The sequence below is a fragment of the Macaca mulatta genome, chromosome 9, assembly GCF_049350105.2.
Source record: "Macaca mulatta isolate MMU2019108-1 chromosome 9, T2T-MMU8v2.0, whole genome shotgun sequence".
Lineage (NCBI taxonomy): Eukaryota > Metazoa > Chordata > Mammalia > Primates > Cercopithecidae > Macaca > Macaca mulatta.
This window is the reverse complement of record NC_133414.1, coordinates 19633726-19643384: the sequence shown is the minus strand read 5'-3', so window position 1 is coordinate 19643384 and position 9659 is coordinate 19633726.

Here is a 9659-nt window from a genome sequence, read left to right as displayed (position 1 = left end):
CCACTTCAAGTGGGATTTGTAATTAGAAGCCTTGGATCCTGTGTGAGCAGCTGGAGGGCCTTGAGGCCACTATTCCGGGTCCCTCTGTTTCCTCCTCTGTAAAATGGCCAGTGGGGTGGGAGGGTGAATTAGATGCTCACAATCACCCAGCAAACTGACAGAAAGATCTAGGGGAAACCACAATGGCCCCAGACACAAACGCATTCTGGAAATCCTTTTCACAAAATGTACCAACTAACATGAACTTAGCTTTTAAAACAGAGAAAGATGAAGTCAGAGATAAGATTTTTGAAAGGTAATTTAAAATAATTGCTACGTTCTCTGCAAACTGAGGTGAGCAGCTTGACTTTCAGAATAAATGGCCACTTACGGCTGTCATGTCCTAACAGGGCCACCTGCACAACCACGTCGATTGTGTGTTTTTCTGTTGCCCCCATACACCGCAGACTGCCCCACATCACAGAAAGAATTTCCACACAAAAGAACATTTCTACTAGCAGCAGGTGAATTAGATAGTGGTTGGAGATCAGCACATTTATATTACTGTCATACTGAGGTTTGATTTTTCTACTGGCACAAAGTCTTCTAAAACAGAATGGAAAATTACCCCTGTTTACTTCAAAGAGTCATGCTGATTTCCTCGAAATATGCGACACTCCAGTGTTGCTCAGGGCAACTAATCTAATTCACAGAGTTCCTGCCTATGATTGATAGCTTAAGAAAGGGTAAAGTTTATTTGTAATAGACTTTAGATTGGATTATAATAGCTATATAGAAAGACATCAAGCAGTTAGGACAGCAGCCACGGATATGAGATCTGTTTAGCTAGTTGAGAAAAGCCTATTGCGTAAGTTTAAGCTCTGGTGAGAAGTTGCATGTGAGCTATTGGATAACTTCTAAGAAAAAGATTGACTGGAGGCATAGAAATAACTAAACAAATCCAGCTAACGCATTTTCTCACAGTGAACAGATGTCACTACATAAAATTCCATCCAAAGCATTTCATCAAAAGGCTCCCAGACTAGGTTAAAAGTAAGTCAGACACAGGTATTTGGTGTATGTTAGTGCAACAGACAGTCTGAAGGAGATTGGAGATTCCATTAAATCTGCCCAAGACCCCAAATTATATATATATATATATATATAAATGAAAATATATATTTATAGAATTGTATGATATATAATTAAAATATAAATATTTACAGTGACATATTACTGTATATAGCTATAATTACTATTGTTTCATTGATTTTGCTTTTGAAGAAAATAAGCAATGGTTTTAAAGACATAGGTTTTCAACTAAAGTAATACCTCCAGATGAATTGTTTATTGAACATAGCTTCCAGTAAACATAAATTTGCTAGCTAAGTCTGCTGTTTGACAGTAATCACTGCTGAGTCACAGAGTGACTCTGATTTCTGATTGCACTCAGAGTTGGTCAGAAGCCCTGGAAAATAACTGCAACATTCATATTTTCAGTATTTTTTTCCTCAGATGAAATAGACAATTTATACTATTGGGTTCCTTTTGTATCATGCACATACTTATATCACAGCCACCTGGCATTGTATTTTACTTAATTAACTTCCATATCTGACCCCTACCAGCTTGAACACCTCTGAGAGCAAAGAATGTCTCCATTTTGAGCTCCTGGCCAGGTGCCTGGCATACTCTTAGTATTCAATAAATGTTCATTGAAGGAATTAATAAATGAGTGAATAAGTGCTTTCTTCAATTTTTGCTGATCTTCACACATCAAAACCTAATACAGTTGTAAAAAGTCATTGCAGGGGATGAGAATATGTCACCCTAATATATGCCATTTTGGCATAAAGATTATTTAGAGCTGAAGGCAATTGAGAATCAACAGATGCAGGAAGAGTTATCTACCTACCTAAAAGTAGGGCACAAATTTCCCTTTGTGAGGGTGTTCCCTCTGCCCTTGCCAGAAAGAGGAAAAATTCTTATCATTGACTGGGCATTGACACTGAGACAAGTCTGTAAACTGATCTTACTAAAATAACTATTATTTTCCATCAGTTCCACTATATCAAGCTTGCTCAACCCACTGCCCATGGGCCACACAGGATGGCCTTGAATGTGCTCCAACACAAATTTGTAAACTTTCTTAAAATGAGATGTTTTGGCAATTTTTTTTTTTTTTTTTTTTTAGCTCATCGGTTAGCATTAGTGTCAGTGTATTTTATGTGTGGCCCAAGACAAATTCTTTTTCTTCCAGTATGGCCCAGGGAAGCCAAAAGATTGGACATCTCTTCCCAATACATTTCCTAGTAAATCAATTCCCCACAATTTGTTGTTCCTCGAAGCCCTAACAACATTTCCTTTGCTAAAAGGGCATAAAAGCCTGAGTCTGCTTCTTTGAATTTTACTTCTTTTCTGCGAACACCAATACATATAGCTATCAATACAAATTGGGTTTTTCTCCTATTAATCAACCTTTTGTTACTATAATTTGCAGGCCACTAGGTACTGAACCCAAGAGGGTATTTTTTCTTTGATATCATTATTTTTATTCTTATTTCTTTTTATATTCATCAACAAAATCTTTGTCCTGGCTGTACTGACTTTATTTCTCATTCTTTATTTCCTCTTTTAACATTTCAAAGTATAATGGAAAAGTAACAAACTTCTACCTTGGTCACATGGGATGCTGTTTAAAGACGTTTTCTTCTTGTTAATATCTCAACCCAGAAAACAAACTCGAAAAGTCTCTGCTTCTTACCCCACCTTTATTATATCCTTTACTTTTTCATATTGGAGGACTGCAAAGCACATTTTCACCTTTATATTACTTTTGTCTGTTATCCTGTCAATTTTCACTGTCTTGGAGAACTTTTGATTATAGATTTGGCAATTTTCTTCTTTCCAAAGCCTCCTCTAAATTCTCTTTGCTTAGGTGTATGGGGACCAGTATCTTAAAAGGGACATTTGGCAAAGGAGCTTCTCATTTGTCACTCACTTTGCCCTGCTAAAGTGTAATTTTTTTTTTTTTGGTAGACACAGGATCCTGCTCTGTCACTCAGGCTGGTGTACAGTGGTGTGATCTCAGCTCACTCCAGCCTTGACCTCCTGGTCTCAAGTGTTTCTCCCATCTCACCCTCCTGAATAGCTAGTACTACAGGCACATGCCACCATACCTGGCTAATTTTTATGTTTTTGTTTGTTTGTTTGTTTGTTTTGTAAAGATTGGGTCCCTGCTTTGTTGCCCAGGCTGGTCCCAAATGCCTGGCCTCAAGCAATCCTCCTGCCTCAGCCTCCCAAAGTGCTGGGATTACAGGCAAGAGCCACTGCACCTGGCCTAAAGTATAATTTTTAAAAAGTTAAAAACCTGATTCTCATTCCTCTCCATCAATCATCTGGCAAGGATCACCACAACAGATCATAAAACGAAATCCCATTTTTGCAAATAATGTTGAATGGCTTAGTGGCTTTGCATGAACAAGAATCAAAAACAAATACATGCACAAAACCCCAAAAATAGAGAGGATAAAAGAACCTAAAGTAACAGAGAGCCGGGTGCGGTGGCTCAAGCCTGTAATCCCAGCACTTTGGGAGGCCGAGACGGGCGGATCACATGGTCAGGAGATCGAGACCATCCTGGCTAACCCGGTGAAACCCCGTCTCTACTAAAAAATACAAAAAACTAGCCGGGCGAGGTGGCGGGCGCCTGTAGTCCCAGCTACTCGGGAGGCTGAGGCAGGAGAATGGCGTAAACCCGGGAGGCAGAGCTTGCAGTGAGCTGAGATCCGGCCACTGCACTCCAGCCTGGGTGACAGAGCGAGACTCCGTCTCAAAAAAAAAAAAAAAAAAAGAAACAGTCAGCAAAGTTAAAATTCTAATAATTGTTAATATTCAGTATGGGAGCCAAGAAAAGGCAGAACTGGGCTTGCACAGTCCGTGAAGCGTCGTGCTCAGGCAACACATTTTAATCAGGCTTCTAGGTGAGTGCACTTGAGTATCTTTTTTTTTTTTTTGAGACAGAGTCTTGCTCTGCCGCTCAGGCTAGAGTGCAGTAACGTAATCTCGGCTCACTGCTGCACCTCCACCTCCTGGGTTCAAGCAATTCTCTGCCTCAGCCTCCCGAGTAGCTGGGATTACAGGCATGTGCCACCACACCCAGCTAATTTTTATATTTTTAGTAGAGTCGAGGTTTCACCACCTTGGCCAGGCTAGTCTTCAACTCCTGACCTCGTGATCCACCCACCTTGGCCTCCCAAAGTGCTGGAATTACAGGTGTGAGCCACCATACCCGGCCCACTTTGGTGTCTTACTGCAGCCTCCAAAATACCCAAGGTATAATTTTTAAAATGTTAAAAACATACATCTCATGCATACATAAAAATTAACGTTTGAGATTTTATCCAACTCAATCAATGAAAGAATTAGTAAGATTCTAAGACATATTCAAAGAGACTTTGAAGAACAGAGATCTAGTCAGTTAAGAATACTAAAATAAATTTACTAATAGACACAAAATGTGTTAATATCTTATGGGGCAATGAAATGTAATATTTGAGATCTTTTGTAACAAGCTGAAATGAATGGTTTCTCTAGTAGAACAAAGTTTATTTGCATCACTGCAGGCAAGAATTATTTGCATTTCTATCAGCTTTCTGCATGTTAACTTCCTCCTTTATAGAGCTGGAAAATTGCCTAGATAATAAAAAGTCAGTCAAGCTGGGCACGGTGGCTCACACCTATAATCCCAGCACTTCGGGAGGCTGAGGCTGGCGGATCACAAGATCGAGACCATCCTGGCCAACATGGTGAAACCCCATCTCTACTAAAAATACAAAAATTAGCTGGCCATCATGGCACATGCCTGTAGTCCCAGCTACTCAGGAGGCTGAAGTAGGAGAATCATTTGAACCCGGGAGGCGGATGTTGCAATGAACTGAGATGGTGCCACTGCACTTCAGCCTGGCAACACTTAAAAAAAAAAAAAAAAAAAAGTCAGTCAAAGGTGCATAGTCCCATAGAACCCCCAGAGGATTTTGCCAACCCTTTGCTGGAAGGACACTCAATAATCTCTTTTGCTCATTTCCAAGTCTTGGACAATTTTTCCTGATACCCTTTGAAAATCAGAGTGATCTTCCATCCCTCCTAATTTTCCTCTCTCCTTTTCTTGTTTTTTCACTCTTCAGATATTATTGATCATTTTCTGCATTCTAGATCAGCACTGACCAGTAGAACTTTCTGTGATGATAGAAATGTTCTGTGTCTATGCATCTATTAACCACATGTGGCTTCTGAGCATTGGAAATGTGGCTGGTGTGACTCAGGAATTTTTAATTCAATAAATTTCAACTGACTTAAATGTACACAGTCACATGTGGTGGTGGCTACTGTAAGGAAGGGGACTATTCTAGCTACTGTGTGGGATTCATCACAATGTAAGCTATTGTTTCCTCCCACCCATTTTTCCCCTCCAAAGCTTACATGCTTATAGAGAAGCTAAGGTTTGTATGAAAATCACCGTTCTAGAAGGTAGCAGATGAACAGTATGGCATGCTCTGTGAACTCAGAAGGGAGATGGCTTCTAGCTGGGGTGATCTGTAAAGGCTTTTGACAATGCTGGGTAAGACTCAGACTCGCTAAGATGTCAGAGAAAGACATTCTGGAGGAGGAAACTGCAGAGCAAAAGGAAGGAGGCGGGTGGGTGCAACTTATGTTTTTGAATGACGGGGTTGCCCTGGTGGCTCAGAGCATCCAATTTAAGTAGGCAGGCTGTAAAATCTCCAGTTAGAAAAGAAAGGGGCTTGAAACAAACAGAAAAGTCCTTTGAAAATCGCTTAGGAACTTCAGACTTTCTCCTATAAGTGATGGGGAAACACTGAAGGCTTTATGTTGGGGGGCGGACATAACCAGATTTTTCTTTCCAAAAGTCACCATGGACACAGTGTGGAAGATGGATTGGAAGGCAGTAGCCACCGAGGTTCATGATACTGGTTGGAAGTCTTTTCAAATCATCCTTGTGAGAGGTAATGGGAGCCTGCACTAGAATGACAACCAATAAGATAGGGTTACATCCATTTGGGATTACTATAGCCCAGGAATAGACTTACTTTTCTATGAATTAGAGTGGATACATACATACATACATACATACATACATACATACATACATACATTTTATAACACATTTTTCAAGTGCTTTTCAGGCAGAACAGCGATAGGGGTAAACCTGGACATGACAATCCCAAATGATAAATACTAAGAAGTATTTTAGTTTCCAAACCCAGCTCTGTGAGTTTCTATGTGGTTTTAAGAGCAGGCCTTTGAGGACCTCCACAGGGTCAGCTCTGGGCAAAACTGTGAAAGATTAAGTTTTCTTTAGAAGCATTCAGGATTTTTCCTATTTATCCTGCATAATTAACATGTGATGATTATTGATGATTTATTATGTACCCAACATGTCATTACGAATTTTAATACTTCATTAGTTTTCTATGGCTGCTGTAATCATTTACTATCAAGATTTAGTGGCTTAAAATAACACAATTTTATTTGATAGTTCTGTAGATTAGAAGTTTGATACAGTTACCGTGGGGCCAAAATCAAGGTGTTGGCAGGGCTGTGTTTATTTCTGGAATCTCTAAGGGGAACATTTTCTTTCCTTTTCCAGCTTCTAGAGGCCACCCGCATTCCTTGGTTCATGGCCCCTTTTTTCATCTTCAAAGATAGCAATGCCAGGCCAGTTCTTCACATCACACTGGCCTCTCTCTGCATCCCTCTTCCACTTAGAAGGACCCTTCTGATTACGCTGGGCCCACACAGATACTCCAGTATAATCTTGTTTAAAATCAGCCGATTAGCAACCTTAATTCCATCTGCAAACTTAGTTCCCCTTTGCCATCTCAAGGTCCTTAATAGTAATCAAAGCTGCAAAGCCCCTTTTGACATATAAGGCAACACCAACATATTTATAGATGCTTGGGTTTAGGACATGGGCATCTTTGAAGGACATTCTTCTGACTACCCCAAATATTTCACTTAATCCTCACCATACTATTACTATTATTATTTCCATTTTCCAGAGCCTCACGACCCTAGGACTATCACTCTTCTACGCTATAAATAGTGAACCTAACACTGAATGGAGTTAGATGCAATGACCCCTACAACACACAGATGTTATAGTAGCCAGGCTAGGATTTGAACCTATGTCTCCTGTGATGGATCTTTTAACCACTCAACTGTACTAATTCTCACAGATGTCACTTTTTCCCTGCCTCCTCCTTTTCTCCCTGAGAGTATTCAGCTTTCTGTGATACCCCCTCAAAACAATACAGCAAGCAAAGATGTAAAACTTGAATTTTTTAAATACAGTGGCTTAACTGGTGCATTCAGTGGTGCCCAGGGACACTTGCCTTTGTAAAGGGTAAGAAGTGTTCAAGTTGCTGGGCAAGGTGGCTCATGCCTATAATCCCAGCACTTTGGGAGGCCGAGGCAGGGGGTGTTGCTTGAGCCCAGGGGTTGCTTGAGCCCAGGAATTTGAGACCAGCCTGGGCAGCATAGTGAGGCCCTGTCACTACAAAATTTTTAAAAATTAGCCAGGCATGGTGGTGCATGCGTATGGTTCCAGCTATTTAGGAGGCTAAGGTGTGAGGATCACTTGAGCCCAGAAGGTGGAGGCTGCAGTCAGCTGTGATAGCACCATTGCACTCCAGCCTGTGCAACAGAGTGAGACCCTGTCTCAAACAAACAAACAAACAAACAAAAACAAAAAAAACGAGTCAAGGTAGATAACACTCGAGCTAAAGAAACTGAAGGAAAATCTGACAAATTCAGGAGGGACATTTTGAGCTGGAGAGTTTCTCAGCACTTCTGGGGCATAGCTGTTTATCTGCTTTGCTTATTGTAGGGAGTGCCTGGACCCCAGGACAAAGGCTTTTGAGAATCAGAGGTGACAAGGTTTTGAGAGTGTTATCTCAGAGTAAGGTCAGATAGTGCCTTGCTGTCCTTCTTGTCCCAGGAGCCATCCACTTATAATATCAAAAGGCAGAATGGCCACATGTATTTAAAATTAGCTCTGACTTAACAAACTAAGTTTATTTTTTAAAAAGAGAGAAAAGCTAAAATGCTAGTATAAGTTGCATCCCAAGTATGGGCACAAGAAATGATTAGATGTGCTCATTATGGCAGTTCAGGAGTATCAGGCACATATTTCAGTGAGAGCTCATCTTTTGAAAGAGAGCCTTGTTTTAGCTAAAACAGGTATTATTCTACGGCCCATTTATTTTGCCTTGGCCTCCTCTGCCTGCTCCTTTGCCTTCTGGGTTGTGGTTCATTTCTTTATGTGAGCGCTGGTTATCCAGGTGTGTTTACCTTGTGAAAGTCATTGAGCTGTATGGTCTTTTTTTTTTTTTTTTTTTTTTTTGAGATGGGGTCTCACTCTGTTGTCCAGGCTAGAGTGCAGTGGCGCGATCTCAGCTCACTGCAACCTCTGCCTCAGCCTTCCGAATAGCTGGGATTACAGGCGCCCACCACCATGTCTGGCTAATTTTCGTATTTTTTTAGTAGAGACAGGGTTTCACCATATTGGCCAGGCTGGTCTCAAACTCCTGACCTCATGATCCACCTGCCTCAGCCTCCCAAAGTGCTGGGATTATAGGCATGAGCCATTGTGCCCAGCCTACGGTCAAGATTTGTGTGCTTTTCTGTATGTGTGCTATACTAATACAACTTTTAAAAACTATGATATATTTTAACTTTAAAAAGAGAAAAAAGAGGGCAGGTCCTCAAAAGCTAAGTTATTCTTAAAAGAAAATCTAAGGCTGGGCATGGTGGTATACACTTGTAATCCCAGCTGCTCAGGAGGCTGAGATGGGAGGATTGCTTGAGCTCAGTAGTTTGGGATCAGGTGGGCAAAATAGCGAGACTCTGTCTCTAAAAAGTAAAGAAATATATAAATAAATGGAAAAAAAAATCTATAAAGGGAACACATCATATCAATCATTAAGGTTTACCAAAGAGTCACATAATTTTTTTTTTTTTTTTTTTTTTTGAGACGGAGTCTCACTCTGTCGCCCAGGCTGGAGTGCAGTGGCCGGATCTCAGCTCACTGCAAGCTCCGCCTCCCGGGTTCACGCCATTCTCCTGCCTCAGCCTCCCGAGTAGCTGGGACTACAGGCGCCCGCCGCCTCGCCCGGCTAGTTTTTTGTATTTTTTTGGTAGAGATGGGGTTTCACCGTGTTAGCCAGGATGGTCTCTATCTCCTGACCTCATAATTTTTTAAAGTATGATTCTGGCAGCAAAGTAGATCAATAAAACAGAAAAGAGATCACAGGCAGACCCACATATCTAGGGGAACTTAATATATCATAAAATATCACCACAAATCATTAGGGAAAGAATACATTATTTAATAGCTAGTATTAGGAAAACTAGACCACTACCAGAAGAAAAATAATGCTAAATTACTGTCTGGCACCAGATGAGTGAACCCAAAATAGGTTAAAAGTCTAAAGCTATTAGAAAATATAAAGAAATATTTCTGTGACTTGTGATAGGGGAATTTTTTTAACAAAATCTCAAAAGCACAAACAACAAGGCTAAAACTTGATGAGTTTGATTATATTAAAATTAAGAACTTCTGTTTAGTCAAAGACATCATAGAAAAAAGAGATTGAAGGAAT